The sequence below is a fragment of the Hermetia illucens genome, chromosome 1 (assembly GCF_905115235.1).
Source record: "Hermetia illucens chromosome 1, iHerIll2.2.curated.20191125, whole genome shotgun sequence".
Lineage (NCBI taxonomy): Eukaryota > Metazoa > Arthropoda > Insecta > Diptera > Stratiomyidae > Hermetia > Hermetia illucens.
Window position 1 is genome coordinate 123,836,850 of NC_051849.1, and position 21,096 is coordinate 123,857,945.

The 21,096-nt window shown below is 44.9% G+C and overlaps 1 protein-coding gene across 6 annotated transcripts in view; it reads left to right on the forward strand.

Moving 5' to 3' along the window:
• Positions 1-222: 222 nt before the first annotated feature.
• LOC119647249 (tubulin polyglutamylase TTLL4-like) overlaps positions 223-21,096 on the forward strand; it is a 429,241-nt gene continuing 408,367 nt past the window's right edge. For 5 of the 6 annotated variants that reach the window (XR_005248821.1, XR_005248824.1, XR_005248822.1 and 2 more), the window contains exons 1-3: positions 225-352; positions 405-486; positions 728-1,266. The gene's annotated coding sequence lies outside the window, so the exon portion shown is untranslated. Of the gene's footprint in view, positions 353-404; positions 487-727; positions 1,267-21,096 lie in introns of all 6 variants that reach the window. The other variant, XM_038048127.1, reaches the window with a different exon arrangement.

Sequence of the window (21,096 nt, forward strand, 5' to 3'; positions counted from 1 at the left end):
TCATTTTTCTTATCTGGAGTGGTCTGGTTTATGACTGCGTGTAACTGTGAAAACGGAATTTTCCGGCGGGGAACACCCGTGCACCACCGTTGCAACTGAGGCGCGCTGTTTTTTTTCATTATGAAAAACTGGAACTTTTAAGCGTACGCCGTTCCTACGTCGTGTTTGCATTTAGCCGCGGTTGTGATAAAATTCGTTTCGTATGAAATTTCGATAAGTTGTTCCGTTTGGTAGGGGGCGTGTTACATGCACTTCTAAACGAAACGTGTTTGAGGGCTTTGCGAGCATTTAACTGGTAAAACGTCTGGAGGGAATTATTTAGGAATTTATATTTATATTTGCATCTTATTTTGTATGTCATGTAATTTAACGTTACGACTATCTCAACAATTTCGTCCTTTTAGGTATCGAGAGGAATTCCTGCATGGGTCGTTGCGAGTGGCGGGCAATCGAAAAACGCACGCGGTTTGACCCAGACTTCAAATGGTGCGCTCCGTGTGATTCGCGTCACTTTTTTACGACTATAGTTCATTTTTAGAATGAAAATTTTAAAAAGGAAAGGTTTCCATTTAACTACAGTATTTTATTTGTGTTGAGGTAGCAGTGAAGGACACATGGGTCAGAAACACGCGTTTGCTACCACACCATAAATAAAATTCTATAGTTAAATTGGAAACCTTTCCTTTGTAATAATCTTATTTTGAAATCATAGCAGTTGTTATTTCAGGGAATGTTAGGGCGACATTTCCTGCTGGAATTAACTGAGTTCGCTAGAAGCATTTTCAACATGCCATGACAATTAAACATTCGGAATGCCCTCAGACCCGTTTGATTTCGAAGTGCTCTAGAAACGTTTGGAAGCAAATGGAACGGCATTCACGTACAGAGGCTCGCGAGCGCCTATGGGCTCGCAATTTCTAGGCAAGCTGTCAATTAGTGGGTTTTTTCGTAAGTTGCCTAGCGGTGGAGTTTGTTCGTAGAGTATCGATATGTATAAATAATTCTGATCAAGCGTTTACGGTATGATTTAGCTTAGAAGGACTTTTCTAGTATCTACATTGAAATACATTTAGCTTATATGCGAGTGCGATAGTGCCGTCCCGGTAAGATCTACAAATCGTTCAAAGCGAAGCCTCAGTAGGGTCGATTTCGACAATTTGGTAAATTTGAACACATTTTCCAACATTTTTTATATGGCAGTAAGTCGGTAAATATTTGCGCAGTACTTCCGTGTTAGTCATCGTTGGACGCTTCAAACTCTTAGAAGTAAATTTTATGTTATGGAAACAGCCGTTTTCACCAATTAAATATTTGTTAAGCTATTAAATTTAATCGACTACAGAATACACCTGCCTATAACACCTCATCAATCAAAATTCATTTAGAAACAAATATCGAAATTTCAGATTGGCGAAGTTATTAAATCCTATCATGATCGCTTATATATTCCTTTATGCTCATTAACTTGCCAAATTGCAACATGATTACGGAAGCAATGACACAAATAACTAAATTTGTGGTCATGAGGTTTGAGTACGGTGTGCTCAAAATATTTTTCTCATTTGAAGTCGCAAAATTGATAATATTTTTAAAGATATCATGTTTCAAGGTAAACCAACATAATAAAAATACCGCTCCTTTAATCCATAACTATCATCTTAATTTTTTGTTAAGAAAATTGAAAGGAAACAATGACTGATTCCACATATACATCTCCCCGACTATTTTTAAATACGCTAGGCGAAATAATTCATTGTACGATACCAACATCGGGTATTTTTCATTTCGTATCGTTTTTTGTTTCTATTATATATTACTTATTCCATTGCCTTTTTGCAAAAAGTACAAATATACATCTTATCTCAAACGACAAAAGTCATCGTACGACTACATCAGCAGTTTTGCATTTCCTCTATTTTAAGTAAACTGCATAAAAATGTGATCAGTCACAACGCAGTGATCGCGAAGGAATATCCGTAAGGAGTTCGAAGTGTAAATGTGCAATGCTGCCTTTAAAAAGTAAAAGTAAAGAAGACAAACATCAACCGATTTTAGGGAAGTTGTGATTAATTTGTAGATGTAGATGCTAGAACTTTAAACAATCACGGGTATTCCTCTCTACATAAGAGACTGAATTTACGAAGCACCGTGACACAAGGCAGAGGTAATGTGCTTGTTTGAGGGAGTATGAGTTAGTCAGTTTGGGGGTCGCGTTTGTGATTGTTGCATTTTATGCCACTGGTCCAACGTAAACGTGCCTCGATTATCGTGGGGCGCCATTAATTGTTTTCGACAGTCGGCCACCACTCAGGACTATAGAGGGTGGCATGCCGGACGACTCCCGAAAATGTTGGATTTTGAACTCCATCATAGTTGCGGTGATGCATGAGTCGTTCACTTTAGTGAAATATTGACACTTAGTATTTTGGGTTGTAATAAATTTACACTGAAAAGGCAACCTTGAGCTACTGCAACTGTATCATTAAAGTATGTTTTTGATCAAACTTTGGAATATTATGTTTCACATTATAGTCTATGTTGTATCCATATCATATTTATATCTGTAATCTGGAGGAGTTGCTGTGTGGAGCCACTTAGCAGAGATTCATCCGAGCTCCACTCCAAAGTAGCGCCGCAAAACTCACCCATCTGAGTAGCTCGCCTATCTGTTGGTAGCAAGATGACATCCTCGAGGCCCACTTCGGGCTAGTAGTCTGCAGACAACCGTCGAAAAAATAATAGTCAAATTTATTAATTATATAATATGATTGTTATTTAACGGCTTTATGATACAAAATTGCGCTCAGTTAAATTTTTCGAAATTTCTGATAGTCAAAAATGTATGTTATTGTGGAGCAGAAAATTAGGTAAGAAAAGTAATATTAAGAATAACCAACTGCCCCGGTACAACCACCTAAATTTGCGGAGCCTGTACCAGCAAAAGGCGGGATTGTTGAAGAAATACCAGCAACTCCAGAGGAAAGCACAACCTTAAGAGTTTGCAACAACAAATGGAGGTAGCAACGGAGCTGCAGAACCATTCAAAGACTCCGACGAACAAAATATACATTCTAGCCGATGCTCCTGTACTATCCCCAGAGAGTCCGGTAGTTTGCTCGTGCCCCACATCCGAACAGCAATATTCTGCTTTGTAGGTGACTCATTAGTCACCTGAAAAAAACTGAGCCGTCGAAGGAAGAAAGTCAGGCATACTTCGAACAAGTTTCCGCAACTCCAGCAATAACCTACATTTGTAAGGTTTTATATGAAACAAAATCTTATTAGAATCAATTCGATGTCTGTATATATATTTATTCGGAAACGGCTAAAACGTTACGAAAATTGGTGAGAGCATGTGGTCTGTTGCTCCCTTTATACACAGTAAGTGGCGCCATTTTGTTTTAAGGAGGAGGGCTCCCTATATATGTGAAAGGAGTGTGCTATTTTTTTTTTCACAGAATGTATCCCAAATGAGAGTGATGGCTCAAAATATGCCCCCCAAAAATGTAACGGGTCTCGTTCTCAAAACCTATCCCTCCGAAAAATTGGAAAAAAATCACAGTGGTGTATCTAATCGAAATTGATGTTTCAAAATATATCCCGTTGCGATATCTCCACAAATAAAGTTAATAATAGTATATTAGCATATTTTAGAAATTTAGCCGATGATAGAACTAGCACTTGCATAAGGGATAACATAAGGCATAACTTTGGCAAGTTTTAAGAAAATGCAGCTATTATCAAGAAAGTTATAGAAGGTGAAACTTTTACATTTATGCAGCAGGACGCAGCAACATTGGAAATTTATTTCGAATGTTGTTAATGCGACGGATAGATGCCACCACCGGCGCTCTCCATAGCATATTCGAACTCGCCACGATGTATGAAAAATCCCTTTGTTCGATGCAACCGGTCGGTAAACAACTTCTTTTTGTTCGCAATTGTCGATCCGGGCAGACGTTTTTTGTTACCTTTCACTCTTCTAAGTGCACCGTTTAATTGCTCCCAAACTGCAGCGATTACATTTGTTGAAAAATAGAAATGTATTAGGTCGCCACGCCAAGTAAACAAGTTTTGGGCGACCAAGAAAACAGATAGTGATTTTTTTGCCACTGGAAGCTTTGGAAGTTACATCAGGCCACTCATTTCGAATGGAAAATAGAGTAAAAATCCTCATTGCAAAGACTTCACCGAAAATATATTTGCATGTTAATGGCGGTGAGGAAGACGGGGCGGCAACCCTGTCGGCTGAACCAAAACCAAGTGGCCGATGAGAACCTCCATAGTGGTGGAATCGGGAGGCGCTGTATCACTTTGGTTTGCCGGCCGTGATGCAGTAGGCGAATGCTCCAAAAGCCTAATCAGGGCGATCAGATCCGAGCCTGCACGGGCGCTCATCTGAAGTGGCAATTAGTTACGAAACCTTACCAGGGGTATACTGGTACCATGGGAACCGGGACAGCCCCTGGACTCACATACTTCGGGAGAATTCCTGTTGTATGTTAGTTTAGTTCGGTTGTTTGCGGTTGGCCCCCTAATGGGAGGTTCATGGGGGTTGTGGTTATGTTCAAGCGAGAAGAGACCTTTGGGCCTCGGCGTAGTGTTGCGGTTCAATATGGGTGCTGTACTCCTTAGTTCGGTAGAGATTTATTTAGGTCTTGCATCCACCAGTATGAATGCTAAGCCATGCAATTGGTATAGACTGGTACCGTTGTTGCTTGTCACAGCGGAGCTCTGATTGTGGTCACAATATCAATCCGTGTCTTAAGAAGACCGTGGGATTAAGTCTTCCTGACAGGTGCTCACGTAAAACCCTCAAGGACTCACTTCATGTTAATGGCGGTAACGAGGATTGATAACCCTAGAGTGTAGGTCAAGGTTAGATATCAAAGTGTGTATCAAAAGTAAATCGAATCAAACATTAGTAAAATTATTCAAATAAACGAATAGAAAGTAAGCAGCAAAAAAAAAAATTAGCTAAACATATATAAGCATAGTTTTCGGTAATAGGCAATGTTTGTTTGTTTACGGTGAACATAATATCTACTCAATGAAGTTTGAAAAAAGTATGAAGGAATATTTTGGGTTTTCAGTCGAACTTTCCCACATAAGTTGAATAAAGAATCTTTATACATGAAACGCCAGCTTCCGGTATTTCGACTTATTTATTTATTTTACATAAATTGAATTGGTTAAATTTAAAAGATTTGAAGGCATTGTTAATCGCAGGCAAGATCCACGAGGTGCATGCGCGCCCCATGGCCAATGGTGTCGCGGGAGGCCATGAGTCAAATTACCCAGCTTCAACAGATGGTGGCCACTATCTCTAAGCTAGCGGCAGCAGTGGGAGCTTTGCGTTCAGAAGGTAGGTCTCGAAATCGTTCGCCAAGTGAAATGGGCAATCGAGTTGTAGCGCGTCGGGGACTTCAACGAGTCCTGCAATGTGTTGGTACCACCGCATTTTTTCCGACAAGGCAAAGAATTGTACCAGCCCGTGCATGTTCACGGCATCAAAAAACTGAACTCGTTGGGAGCTCCGGCGGTGGCTACCCGAAACGCAGCTCCCCGCCACATAATCGTCTATGATCCTTTGAACAAGCGCCATTACCTAATCGACGTAGGCGTAGATGTCTCAGTTCTCCCGGTATCGCGAAATCGCAAATTAATCCCGCAATAACTCAAATTAGCGGCGCCAAACTCCTCAACCATACATACGGCTATAGGCAAGTGGAGGTAATTTTTGGGATAATCCACTTGATATTGGATCGAACCAAATGAAGAGCAACTTACTATCAGGTTTTTTTAGCCCACGGACCGCTTGTTTTGAGCATAACACCCAAGCATTAACAAATAGGGACTAACGGTTTCGTCCAGGGCAGAGGCAACTCCTCAAACGCTGCCTCACCTCTGGTCTACACAGTGAGTGAAAGTTGCTCTTCATTTGGTCCGGCCAAAATCAAGTAGATGTGGGCCTAGGATCCCTCATTATACCAAACAATAATCTGGCTTCGTGAATGGGTTTCTCTTTCCACATGTCGACCTTCTGTTGGACTGAAGTCGACGTGGAATCCCATTCTTTGCTTCTCAAGTTCAAAGGAGATAATTTATTATCTGCCCTGACGGTATCCTGATGTATTTGGCTAGAGGATTGTTTCTCAAAGAAAAACTCACGAGATTGCAGCCCAACGTTTTTAAATCAAGTGGTCCCTTTCCTCCCTGGTGACGTGGGATGGTGATCCTCAATTTTTAGGCAGTTCTTTTGCGCATGTTGTTGTTTGCAAGAACTATCCTTACCTGTCTATTGACAGATTCTAAATCCGTATTACTCCACTGTATCACACCAAAAGTGTATAGAAGGACGGGAATGGCGAAGGTGTTGATTACCACGATTTTATTTTTCCCGTACAGCTCAGTTTTCAGGACAATCCCAATTGCATGCCGATTTCCTTCCTGGAGTCTCGGGAGCCTTTTGCGCATCCTTTTTGCTCCTCAGCTATCAATGTATGAACATCAAGAGGTTTTGAGGTGTTCGCACACAGAACTGAAGTGAAAACCTTGTAGATGGTAGGGAGACAAGTAATTGGTCGACATTTTGAAGGATAAGGGGCACCCTGTTCCTTGGGGATGAGGAAAGTTAAAAAAAGTGAAAAATTTTGGAACTAACTTAGGATCGACCATCATCTGATTAAAATTATTTGCCATACCCTGTGAGTGCCCTTGAACCGCTTCAGCCAGTGAAGTTGTGAATCTTGTCAACTGCTGGCGTCATCCAATTACCTGCCTTTTCAAGGGTTGCTTATACGTCAGCTTCAGTTATGTCAGGTACGGTTATTTCTGGGAGGGCCTCGCATGAACGCATAAGGTTTGGGAGCCACGCTGCTTCTAAATTGCAACGGCTAGGTTCACTCCAACCACTTCTCTAGAAGTCTTCTGCCTGATCAAGATTGAGGTTATTCTCCCTACCTGAGTTGGTGAGATTTTTATAGAATCGCCTTTAGTTTTGGAAGAACAAGATGTCTGTTCTTCGCTGAAAGCTTTTGTGATACCTACGGATGCGATTGGAGCATACCGCAAGTTTCTGCTTCGACACCTCGAGGATTTCTCAGATTGATACATCATTGGAGAGATGGTAGTCTCCAGTGATGTTCGCAACGCTTCTGTGCATTCTTGGTGATGGATTTCCAATAAGTGCTTGCGTGACACGACCAATCTCCTTTCTCAACTTTACCACTCTTTTGTTGAGTCGGAATATCCAGAATGGTAAAATCCACCTGCGCATGCCTCTGTTATTCGCTCTAAGATGTTGATTATAGAGACGAATAACCGTGGCAGCTGCAAAGTAGATCAGACTGTGAACCTCTGTAGCAGTAATCTCACTAGCCAAACGATCAGCCAAAATTCTGTCAACGGCAGCAATGATGTTAGTAGTTGTCGAAGTAAACTTTATTTTGGGATCTTTGGCTTAGCGTCTGGGAGAATGTCAGCATATTCTGTGAATGCGGTCAAAGCCTCATTACAAATTGGGTCGACATCCCCAGTCACTAAGCTTCTCCTGATTACTGGGTTCATTGAGTGCCTTACTGGTGAAATATTTGTGTTGCTCTTTTCTTCAGTCCGATAATTTGGTGACTCCAGATCGAGCTCAAGTGAAACTTCGTGGAAAATTTGTTGCCTAGTTGGTAGGGCAACTAGGTTATTTTTGACTATCACCCACCATTGACGACGTTGTGCTCCTGAACATGACTTAGTTCCGGGAAGTGAGTTATGAACGCATCATGGAGTCGGTGTCTGTACCCTGATGGATTCCGTTCCAAACTCGTGGAACGGTAATAGGCGCGGACGATAAATTCGTTGAATTGGTTCGTCCAAATCATACGACGCCTAGGTCTCCCGTCCCTGGTGGTTAACGGCATAACCGTCAAAACATTCAAGCCGCTCTGATGTTGTTGAACGACCCTTAACCGTGTTGGGTACTGTCTTCGTGTCCCTGGTCGCAAATTTTATTCTTGAGAGTAATGGGGAACCATTCAGCCCTGCAACTGAACCCCAATATTGCAATGCCCCATGGTTACCTCCAAAGGTTGGGAAGGTATTTGGATGGGAGCCGCTGAAATACAGTGTAACCTCACTTCAATTCATCCGATAGGCGCATTGATTCTTTCACCCTGGATTACGGATTTATTAAAGGAGGTTTACTCCCCTTGAAAGGAAAGAACATAGCACTTGCATACAGTTCCACATCCTGGTGGTCTTTCGCAACTATTACCACTGCCAGCTCATCTGCAAAATCAATCAATGTTGTTTCCCTTGGCACGCGAAGGCGAGCACTATGTCTTACATTATGTTCCACAGCAGGGGCCCCTAGTAGGAAGCTTGCTGCCACAATATATTCCATCGTTCCGTTGTCCGTTTCCTACCAAAGAAGTCTCTCCGAAAGATAACTCTCTATTATCCGAGCTAAGTAATCAGGGACACCCAGTTTAGCCAGGGTGTCCTTAATCCAACCCCAGTTGACTGAGTTAAAGGCGTTCCTGACATCCATCGTTACCACCGCGCAGTACTTACCAGCAGCCGATGCCTCTCGGGCCAGGTTCACGACTGTTGCAATGGCATCAACCGTGGACCGCGCTCTACGAAACCCCCACACTGCCACTCCGATAGACCACCAGCTAGCTCGACGAACGGAAGTAGCCTTTTGTATATTACCCTCTCCAACATTTTCCCCATAATGTCTAACAGACAGATAAGGCGATATTGAGAGGGTGTGCCAGGTGATTTTTGGGGTTTCGTTAGTAGAACCAACCTCTGCCTCTTCCACTGAGGGGGAAACACTCCTTCAACCATGTATGATTCAAATGTACTTTTGAACCATGCGAGCCTGATTGTAGCAGCTAACTTCAGGGCTTTGTTCGGAATCTTGTTCAATCCCGGAGCCTCATGGTTCCTATTTCGTCCACAGATCTCCCATATTTCCTTCTCGGTCACCTCGGGGATTGTGAAAACGTCCTGTTGAACCATTGGAAGAGGTCCGCTTTCTTCTTGTTTTAGGAAAAGAATTGCGATTATTTTGAACAAGATTCGCGGGCCCTCACTTGAGGTGATTTTTGTCCACGAATCTTGTTTATTACAACCTTGTAACCTGCGCCCCACGGTTCCGTATTTCCTTCAAGGCACAACTCCTTGTAGCAATTCCTCTTGCTTTCCCGCATAGCCTTCTTAAGGCTACTTCGAAGGTCCGGTTATTCTTTCCCGATGAGTCGTTCACCCATCGTGGATCTTCAATGCAGTCTTTGATAAAGTGGCCCTCTTTACCACACTTCGTACAGCTTCTCAACCTGTCGTACTCGCTAGTACATGCTGCTGCAAAGTGACCGAAATGGAGGTATCTGAAGCATCTCTTGAGAAATATTTGCTCTCTAAGTCGACACACGACCCAACCTATTCTTACCTTGCCCATGGTAATCAGTTTCCACCGGCAAGCTAATAATAGCGGTCTGTGTACCTCCATATGCCTTCTTAATCCTTTTGATGGCACTGTCTTTTAGGTCGCTAAGGTTGAATTGTTCCTTTAGCCCAGCACAGATATCCTCTGGTGATATGACCCCGTCTAGGTCTTTGGACTCGGTCACTATTTGTTGCTTCTGAGCTTCCATGTCTGCTTGCTCGCCTAGTACCTTCTCCATCTGGCCGCGAAAGCTATCCACTATCTTCTCACTACATTTGTTATAGTTCCAGCAACAGATCACTCTTTTGCGTGCGCCTGATACGGCTCACACTGTCACTTAGGTCTGTCAGTTCCGGATCGGCTTTGACTTTTGGAAGGATGTCGGCGTAGGACATTCTCCTTACTTCCGGACGAGACTTCTTTTTTTCTTGTGCGCTTTTTGCCGCCCAACTTTGTCCATTCTTCGGGTTTATGAGCTGTAGGCTGCTCTCCTTTTGTCACAGTTGGACCCGTAATCAAAGAACTACCCGGAACTTTCGCCGGTGCAGCTTTCTTTGGTGATGAGGCTTTTTTCTTCTTGGCCGCTTGTTGGATATCAAGGGATTCACTTATTCCATCCACACTCCACGATAGCATTTTACAGTTCCTTTTCGGCTCCCTCGACTAATCTCGACTGCCTAGTAGTAAAGTTGCCTTCAGTGGTGACTTGGGAGGTCACCAGCTTTTTCGAAAAGGATCCGGTGTAGATCTCATTTCCACTCCACTAAGATCTCTTGTAACATTAGATGCTAAAGTAGCCAAGTTTCCCACTACTGAAGCGCTGCGGTCACTGGATATCGACGGCCGGGAGAACGCTTCCCCACTCCCAAAAACGCCAGTACTGGGTTCCCGCAGCCCTGCACCGTAAAAAACTACCCTTCTCGTCGTCCATATTGGTTTGATTTCTGGATGTCGTTCCCATAGCCAATTTTTATCCACGGGTGGGGATTTACTTCCCACCTACCCGGCCTGCGCGTAGGGATGCCCATGCACCCACATCTTCTGATGCATGCATGTGCATGCCCATAACGCATTCACCTTGCGTCCGCTTATCTGCACGAAGGGACGCGCCTTGGTGGTAATAATATGATCCCACAGTAGTTTTTCGAAGATTCTCTGCGGAGTATACTTGTAGTAAGGATGGTAGATTGCCACTAAGTTATACTTCAACGCAAGGTTTTGATGTAGAATTTTGTAGACGGGGTTATAACGACTGGTATACCCGATACTGCTCAACATCCTACACGTAGATGTTATGTGCTGGATGGTCTCCTCTTCACAGTTGAATAACCTACAATTGGAGTTGGTGATTGAGAACTCGTGAAGTATGCACCGTTTGTAATTTTTTGTTGGGAGCGAAGCATCCTGAATTGAAGTTAGGAATGCTTCGGTCTCATAGAAAAGTACACCATTAGTCAACTATTTGTTGAAGGCTTCGATGTGAATGCCTGGCAACAACAAATTTTTGATATGATCTCCGTGAATGGGTTTCTCTTTCCACATGTCGACCTTCTGTTGGACTGAAGTAACATTCGACATGGGATCCCATTATCTGCTTCTCAATTTCAAAGGAGATAATTTATTATCTGCCATGACGGTAGCCTGATGTATTTGGCTGGAGGATTGTTTCTCAAGGGAAAACTTTCGAAGAGAATGCCTTTGATTGTAGGGCAATGTTTTCAAATCTAGTACCCCCTTCCTCCCTGATGACGTGGCATGGTGATGCTCACTTTTTCGGCAGCTATCTTGTATATGTTTTTTGCAAGAACTACCTTTACCCGTCTTTTGACAGATTCTAAATCCGTATTACTCCACTGTATCACACCGAAAGTATATAGAAGTCGAGGAGGCAATAAAACAAATGAAGTCGGGGAAAGCAACAGGATCTGACGACATCGCATCTGAGTTGTGGAAAGCGAAGAGCTGGGATCCAACGCTTTCGCTCAGTGAATTCTTTAACTGGGTTATTCAGGAAGGAAGTACATCATCTGGCTGGCAAGAAATTACCACTGTCCCAATATGGAAGAAGAAAGGTAGTCCAGCAGAATGTTCAAATTACCGTCCGATCCGATTACATTCCCATACCATGAAGATTTTTGAATGCATTCTTGACAATCGTATTCGCGAAATCGTTGAAATAACCGTGAATCAAGCCGGATTTGTCAAGAACTGCGGAACTACTGACGCAATACACGCTGCGCGGTTACTCATGGAGAAACACCGTGAGAAGCATCGCCATCTTTACATTGCCTTTCTGGATCTAGAGAAAGCGTTTGACCATGTGCCACACGAACTCATCTGGTGTGCTCTACAATACTTGGTGCCAGATGAACTCGTGCGCTGGGTTCAATCGTTCTACCACGATCCGAAAAATAAAGTTCGAAGTATGGCGGATGTATCAAAACCGCTTCGTGTCTCTATTGGTGTTCATCTCATTCATTCTCATCATTCTCACCACTCCTCTTTGTTCTTTTTATGGACACCGTCACACGGGATATCCAACGTCCAGCGTCCTACAATACACTGCTTTATGCAGATGATGTTTTCCTAACATCTGGTAGCAAAAATGATCTCCAGCAACTTGTCCAAAAATGGAATGATCGGTTCATGCAACACGGTCTCAGATTGAATCTAAATAAATGAAACAGGCACAATCAATGTCAGCGGCAGTGATCTGCCCAGAAGTGATCGATTTAAATACCTCGGGTTAACGCTATCAGCCAATGGAGAACTGCATTATGAAATTGCTTCACGCATTAACGCAACCTGGATGAAGTGGCGTTCCACAACTGGTGTTCTTTGTGATCGATGTATCAACGAACGTCTCAAATCTAAAATTTACTGCAATGTCGTCCGCCCTGTCGCTCTCTATGGTTCTGAGTATTGGCCAACTATAAAAGACAATGAACGGCGTCTTGTGGTAACGGAGACGAAGATACTACGTTGGACTAGTGGCGTCACACGTTTAGATCACATCCGAAATGAGGATATCCGCGATCGTTATGGGGTTGCACTGATCGTGGAAAAATTGCGAGAGAGCCGTTTTCGATGGTATGGTCACGCAATTCGTGCCAATGAGAATTCACTTGCCAAGATTGGTTTGAACATTGAAGTCGATGGTAAACGACCAAAAGGCAGGCCTAAACAACGGTGGCTTGATACGCTAGATGGGGATTTGAAAGCCTCGAGAATGAACCCAGATCAGGCATTGGATGGAGCCAAATGGCGAAACCGATCACGACGAGCCGACCCCGCTTGTGAACGGGACAAAGTCTGAAGAAAAAGAAGAATGGCGAAGGTGTTGATTGCCATGATTTTATTTTTCCCGTACAGCTCAGTTTTCAGGACAAGATCCAGACGCCATTCAAATTCTCCCAGCAACTTTGATGTAATTATTGCCACAGCAGGTGTTGTTGTTTGCAATATGCCGCGGTATTTGTAGACGTCGTCCGAATCCATACCCTCAATTCGGATGTTATTTTGGCTGTATCCTTCTTTGTCGGTGTGTTTTCCCCGAACAATTTTTTTTATGCGACATTTTGCCAAACCCAGCTGCATGCCGATATCCCTGCTGAACTGGATGGTGATGTCCAGCAAGGAGCGAATTTGGTTCTCGTCTTTGGCTTACAATTTGATGTCGTCAATGTACATGAAATGACAAAATGTACATTTCGACAATATGCCATGCTTGACTTGGAACTCATATTTGTGGATTCAAAGCCAAACAAAACAACAGTGGGCTTAGAGAGTCGGCTTGTAAAATGCCACGCTTGATTGGTATTCCTTCTGAAGTTTGTGAGGATACCGATAGCTTCCTGCTCCAATTCTTCATCACTGTTCTGAGGAGAGGAACGACAATCGGGTTGATTTTGAACAAGCGTAACACTTGTAGTAACCACGAATGTGATATGGAGTCAAATGCTGATCTATAATGGATGTAACCTTTCGCGCATCCTTTTTGCTCCTCAAATATCAATTTATGAACATCAAGATGTTTTGAGATGTTGGCGCACAGAACTGAAGTGAAGACCTTGTAGATGGTAGGAAGACAAGTAATTAGTCGACATTTTGAAGGACAAGAGGCATCCTGTTCCTTGGGTGTGAGGAAAGTTATCCCCTTGGTGAAAAATTCTGGAAGTAATTCAGGATCGGCAACCAACTGATTAAATTGATTTGCCAATATTCTGTTACTGCTCTTGAACCGCTTCAGCAGATGTTGTAAATCTTGTCAACTCATGGCGCCTTGTCAATTGCTGTTTCTACATCGACTTCAGTTACGTTGGGCATGGTCATTTTGGGAAGAGCCTTGCATGAACGCATAAGGTGTGGGAGCCACGCTGCTTCTAAATTGCAACGGCTGGACTCGCTCCAAACACTTCTCCAGAAGTCTTCTGCCTGATCCACCTGGGGTGGTGAGATTTTTGTAGAATCCCCGTTGGTTCTGGAAGAACAAGATGTTGTCTGTCCTTCGCTGAAAGCTTTTTTCATACCTACGGGTACGATTGGAGCATACCGCAAGTTTCTGCTTCAGCACCTCGAGGATTTCTTCGATTGGCATATCATTGGACAGATGGTAGTTTCCAAAGATGTTTGCAACGCATCTGTGTACTCTTGGTGATGGATTTACAAGAAGTGCTTGCGTGGCACGAGCAATCTCCTTTCTCAATTTTTCGACTCTTTTGTTGAGTCGAAATACCCAGAACCGGGGCAGCTGCAACGTAGATCAGGCTGTGAACCTCTGAAGCAGTGATCTTGCTAGCCAAACGATCAGCCAAAATTCTGTCAACGGCAGCAATCATGATAGTAGTTGTCGAAGTATACTTTAGTTTTGGGGGTTTTGGCGTAGCATCTGTGAGAATGTCAACATATTCTGTGAATGCGACTTGGAATGCGGTCAAAGCCTCATTATAAATTGGGTCGACATCCCGAGTCACTAAGCTTCTCCTGATTATTAGGTTCATGGGGTGCATTATAGATGGAGTATTTGAGTTGCTCCTTTGTTCAGTCCGGTAAGTTGGTGACTCCAGACCGAGCTCAAGTGAAACTTCGTGGAAATTTGTTTGCCTAGTTGGTAGGGCAACTCGATTATTTTTCATTGTCACCTGGTATTGACTGATAATCTGTTCTGTTCCGGAACATGACTTAGTTCCGGGAAGTGGGTTATGAACGCATCATGGAGTCGGTGTCTGTAACCGGATGGATTCCGTTTCAAATCCGTAGGCGCGAACGATAAATTCATTGCGTTGGTTCGTCCAAACCATACGACGCCTAGGTCTCCCGTCCCTGGAGGTTGACGGCATAACTGCCAATCCTATTTAAAGGATTTTAAAAAAAGTCGGGAAACCGGAAGCTCAGCGCTTCAGGTATGAAAGGTTTTGTGTATCTCCTTTATAAAGAGATTTGAGTGTGAATTTGCCCTATTAGCATGTAGCGCGTAAAATATGCATATATTATGTGAAAATTTCAAGAAATATTTACATTCATAGTCTTGAATTTGCAGAGAAGCGACAGTTTTGACCTAGTATAACTTTGTTAGTAATAGTGTGATTTTCACCAAATTTGGTAGGATCATGCTCTATGCTCTAGCCTACATTGGTGCAAAATTTTGTGATTCTAGAGTGAACGTAAGGGAGGTTTTCCTGTCAATTACTAAAAATTCTACTAATGTACTCTTATTTACTTCATTTTAACAGGTATCGGTACGGAGAGTATTTCGGAGCCTAGGCACCATATAGTGACAGCCCCCTGATTTTCTCCAGATTTTTCCGTTTGGGAGTTTCTGAGAATGGGTTCGTTCAAAAAATGACCACTTTCAACCCCCCGCACTCCCCATCTTTTCAACAGATGCCAAAACTAAGACCGGTTTCGAAAAGTACTAACCGAGACCTTTAATTTGATACCCCACATGACTATATTTGATGAAAAAAAAATTTACACCCCCCTTTTGCATGTATGGGGACCCCCCCCTTAAAAAGGGATGTAACTCACTATATGCGTGAGCGTTCACAGTTCCCACCTTTCTACCAAATTTGGTGCCAATCGCTATAACCGTCTCCGAGAAAAATGCGTGTGACGGACAGACAGACAGACAGTAAACCGATTTTAATAAGGTTTTGTGTTTACACAAAACCTTAAAAAGATCCCAAATTGTATTCCCACGAGTAATAGGGAACCAGTCAACCCTGTAACAGAGCCCCAATGTTGAAGTGCCCCATGGTTACCTCCAAAGGTAGGGAAGGTATTCGGAGGGGAGTCGCTGAAATATAGTGTAATGTCACTGCAATTCATCCGATAGGCGCAGAAAGGGAAGAATAGATTAAGGGTTAGGGTTAGGACGAACAGAAATGAAAACGCTCTGTTTGTCCGTGGCTACTTGTTTAAAGATTAACTTGCGATATTCGTAACTAACCATGTCATTATCTGCAACGCATGCCACGCGCCTGGTCAAAGCTCTGCGTTTTCAATTCAGGTTGGGAAGAACCTGGTACGTACACGGAGGTGGAAATTCTTAGAAAGACACGTCCGCCGCCTGAAATTTATTTCGAATGGCGCGAATACCAGCGGACAGATGAAGTCACCGGCGTTCCACTCAGTTCAGACCTCGCTACAAGAGTGAAGAACAGAGTAGGTGACGAGAAACGTCAGATAAAAAAATAATTATAATAAGTAAAAAAAAGACAGTTGGCAGTCATTGTGAAAAGAACGAGTTTTGTGCAGAAAGAAAATAGTTACGGACGGAAATCATTATAATTTCTAATATCCCAGATTTATAATAGGAGTACTTGTTTTGAAATTGTGTATTGAACTTTGTTAAATACGTGAACTTTGTAAAATACAAAAAACATGCCAGAAAACTATTTCAAACGTACCTGGTTTGTTAATTTTACCTGGAATTCCGGACGAATTATCTAGATATTATTAAGTTTTCATTAAAGTGAAGGGATAAACATCGGTTCAACTTGGAAAAGAATACAAGCTCCTAAATTGGTGACCCCGGAGCGAACATCGCCGCAGGAGTCAAAGCACCAGCTCAGCCACCGTACCACAGAAAGAAGCCTTTCGTGGTGCCAGCAAGATTCCGTGATGCAAATCCTGAGTGTGTGATGTGCATTTTATCGCTGCCGTTTTAAAATAGACTCGTCGCCGTCGTCACGGCAGCCCCCTTGTCGCCGTCGTCGCCACGTCTGTTGTTACGGACGCAGCAGCTGCCACCGCTGTCGTCACAGACACCGCAGCCCCTGACGCCATCACCGAAGCACCAGACACCATCATTGCCGCAGCCACTTTCGCCGTCGTCACTGCGCCGAGAGGAATTTGCTGCCAGCCCCGCGGAGTTGGTATACGGGGAGAACCCGAGACGGTCAGGACGGATGCCGTCCGGAAGCCGCTGCAGCCTCCTTACGAAGGCCCGTACCGCGTTCTCGAGCGGGGAGAACATTTCTTCCAGCTCGAGATCGGTGGACACAAAAAGGCGGTCTCCTTGTCCAGGCTGAAGCCCGTGTGCAACCCTAAACAACGGTGCGTTCGCTTCAAGGACTGATGGGGAACACAGTTCCGGATTCGGTCGCTGAAACCCCTCGGTTTCATCTGGGGGCGGAGTGATGTGGCGCGACAGGATTCGCGGCATTCGAAATTTATCTCAAAAAACATGCCAGAAAACTATTTCAAACGTAGCTGGTTTGTTAATTTTACCAGGAATTCCGGAAGAATTGTCTAGATATTATTAAGTTTTCATTAAAATGAAGGGATAAACATCGGTTCAACTTGGAAAAGAATACAAGCTCCTAAAAGGGCATTACTTCTCGGGGTAGGTTTGGTCTTAGGCACTCGTCCTTCTCCTATTTGCGACTTTCCTCCTCCTTTGCTCCTTCAGCAACTCCTATTGCATTTGGAAGATTGCGGAGCCAGCCGTAAGCCACTTCTCTTCGGACTCCAGCATCTCAGTAACCAAGCTCTCCGGGGTCTCGCTCCTGCCCACCACCTGGTTTAAGCTCCATCTCTCCATCGCAAATCGTGGGCAGTGAAACATCACATGCTCTGGATCCTCCGGTATGCCATTGCATCTGGGACAGTTCGGAGAATCATCCAACCCAAAGCGGTGCAGATACTGCCTGTAGCAACCACCGTGTCCCGTGAGGAACTGGGTAATGTGGTAGTTGGTCTCCCCATGTTTTCGCTCAAGCGACACCCTAATGTTGCGAATGAGCCTGTGTGACTACCGACCTTTCGGAGACTCGTCCTATCTGCGTTGCCAGAGATCATACGAATCTGACTTTGCCGCCTTCGACGATGGCAGGAGTGTGTTGTAGATGATTCTCTCCATCACCTTCCCCAATGTATCCAATAGGCAGATAGGACGATACGACGCTGGGTTTCCAGGTGGCTTGTCAGGCTTCGGAAGCAACACGAACTTTTACTTTTTGCAATGGGCAGGGAATATTCCTTTTTTTAGGCACGCCTCGAAGATGTTGGCGAAGAGGTCGGGCCTAGTCTTCACTGCCAGTTTCAAAGCTCGGTAGGGGATGCCATCCAAATCTGGAGCCTTGTTGTCACCGAACCTACCACATATTTCCCGCAGTTCCTCCACAGTTACAGGAGGTATTATGCCGTCATTTAAATGGGCAAAAGTTTGCCTTCCCCTATTTTCGTGGTGAGGGAACAGAGTGGTAACTATTCGTTTCAGGAGGACAGGTCACCTGGGGTGATTTCCGCAGCCTTTTCATCACCACTCTGTAAGCTTCGTCCCAACGGGGTATGTCGGATTGGTCACACAGCTGTTTGAAGCAGTTCTTTTTGCTCCTTCGAATGCCTTCCTTTAGATGGCCACGCAATTGCCTGTGTGCCTCCTCTCGTTCGTCGCCACCAGGTTTTTTCCTGAGCCTCTGGCAAAGCCTCCTTGCCCGGAAACATGCGGCTCGCAAACTTGCGATTTCGTTGTTCAATCAGTAGTTGGGTTGCCTACTGGCGAGCAATCGCCTTCTGGGCACAGCATCGCATGCTTCCGTCATCCATTGGGTGATTTGGGTGGCTTTTTCTCTAGCCATACCATTCAGGAATATGTCGGATTTGAGCACCGCGGAAAACGTGTCCCCCTCGAACGCTTTCACTGTCCAGCCAAGCATACCACCCGCCCTTGATCTCTATGCAGATGGTCTGCTGGTGGTCGCTGTGAGTATAGTCCTCACTGACATGCCAAGCGACTCTACTGGCTAAAGTGGCACTCACGTATGTCAGGTCCATTATAGACCGCAGGCCCCTTCCCCGGAAAGTGTACGAAGACCCAACATTCGCCAGTACCACGTCCAGCTCCGCGAATGCTTCGAAGAGAACACGTCCCCTGACATTAGTTGTCCGGCTGCCCCATTCAAAAGCCCACGCATTGAAATCGCCTCCTATTATGATCGGCCAACGTCCTCTTGCATCCAAAACCAGAGCGGCGAGCATCCGCTCATACTTGACGAGTGTAGCGCTGGGTGGAGCATAGCAGCTGTAGATGTGGATGCTCTTCACCTTCGCTCTGATGAAGCCCTCGTCCGGGTGCTCCATTATTTCCTGGAAGGCTTGTTCTCCACAAGTCCACAGCGCTGCTTGGCCCGTTTGGTCTTTGACCCAAACGCTACCACCGTGATTTCGGTATGGTTCACTTAGTATGGCCACATCGATGTTTTTCTCGCAGATGGTTTGCGCGAGTAGATCCTGCGCCGCCTCGCAGTGGTTGAGGTTGATTTGTATCCGGGCACCTACTGCTGCCTGCAATTAGCCGATGGTCCACACCCTCCTTTCCTTTGCACAGTAGACAATTTGGGTCAGTTCCGCAGTCCTTGCTGATGTGGCCTTCCACTCCGCATCTCCTGCATTGCTTTGACCTGTCATTTGGGTTAGTGCATGACTTCGCAATGTGATCAAAGCCAAGGCATCTAAAGCACCGTTTTAACGCCACCTGTTCCGTAAGGCGACACATAACCCAGCCTATTCTTACTCTCCCTGCTGCTAACAGTTTGAGTGCGTTCTCCACTGGTAGGCTTATGATGGCGGTTTGTGTTCCCCCATAGGCTTTCCTTAGCGTTTTCATCGCTGACTCTTGTAGTCCGGCAAGTTCGAACTGCTTCTCCAACGCTTCGCGAACCTCCTCCTTCGTCGTGATTTCATCTATATCTTTGCAGATTATAGTCATCTCAGGCCTGCTAGTTTCGTGTCCTAAAGTCTTTCCGATTTGGCTCAAGAGTTTGTCCGCGGTTACATCCTTGGATTTCTTAAGCTCCAACATAAGATCTCCCTTCTGGGACAGTCTAATGCGGCTGACATTGTCTCCCAAATTGGTGAGTTCGAGGTCTGCCTTCACTTTCCTGAGAATGTCGGCGTATGACCCTTCGCCTCGTTTGGAAATGATAATCACCTCCGGTCTTCTCTTCCTCCGATCATTTCTTTTCTGCGGTTCTATCTTCCTCCAAGCTTCCACATCCGCCTTTGAAGGTCCGATCTCTCGAGGTAGCCGCTGCAAAATTTTCACTGGCAGCTTCAGTTGTAATTTTCATGAACTCCGCCTTTTTGGGAGTTGAGTTCTTTTTTCTTTGCGGGGTTTGCTGGCCTGTTGAGTCATTCAGCTTCTCGCGCAGCCTCTTCCCCGGTTTCTCCCCTTTTGTGTTTTGAACCGGCGTTACTTGAGTTGCCTGGTTCACTTTTCCAATCGGCGACTTCCCTACTCGTTCATCCTGGGCCTTGCCGTACACCAAACGGATGCCTCTTATCATGGCCCTTATATTTCGGTGAATGTTCCTGCGCTCCTTTATGAACTCACACAGCTCCATGATCTTTTTACCGAGGGCAGTAAAGGCAGCTCCAGACTGATCATTGCCCAAAACATCGCTCGGATGATTCGGCGTCAGCGATTCTTCCTCATCGAAAACTCCCGCTATACGCTTCCCACTGGGGGTAGCCATCGTAAGGGCTTTGTGCTCGTGTGGGAGAGGATCTGCGAAGAAATCGAGCTCCTTCTGAACGGGTCCGTCCTGGAGCTAGTTCCAGTCCCTCCCGTACGCTTTTAACATTAGATGCCACAGTAGCCAAAGTTCCCACTACTGAGGCACTGCGGTCGTTGGATATCGACGGCCGGGGAGCCCGCATGCTTACCCCCAAAAACCGCCGGTACTGGGTTTTCGAAGCCCTGCACCGTAACTCTTCATTCTCCTTCTGCTCTTCCACGTTTGGTTTCATTTCTGGGTATCCCTTCCATAGCCAATTTTTATCCACGGGTGCGTTTAACTTCCCACCTACCCGGCCTGCGCATAAACATGCCCATACATGCACATCTCCAGATGCGTGGCATGTGTATGACCATGACACATTCGCCGAGTATTCCCTTATCCGCATGAAGAGACGCGCCTGATGGGAGATCTGGCAACTCCACACAGGATATATAGTTAAAAAAAAAGCCCACGGACCCTCTTCCCCGCCCAACCGGACCGAGGGGCGACCAATCTAAGGATGGGCTGAAGGCACATCCAAAGACCCGCATCACAGCGATGATGCGTTTTAACGCGAAGTGTGTGCGACCATGCGAAAATGTATTCCTACATCCCGATTGTCGGCAAACACTTCAGCCAATGATGCGG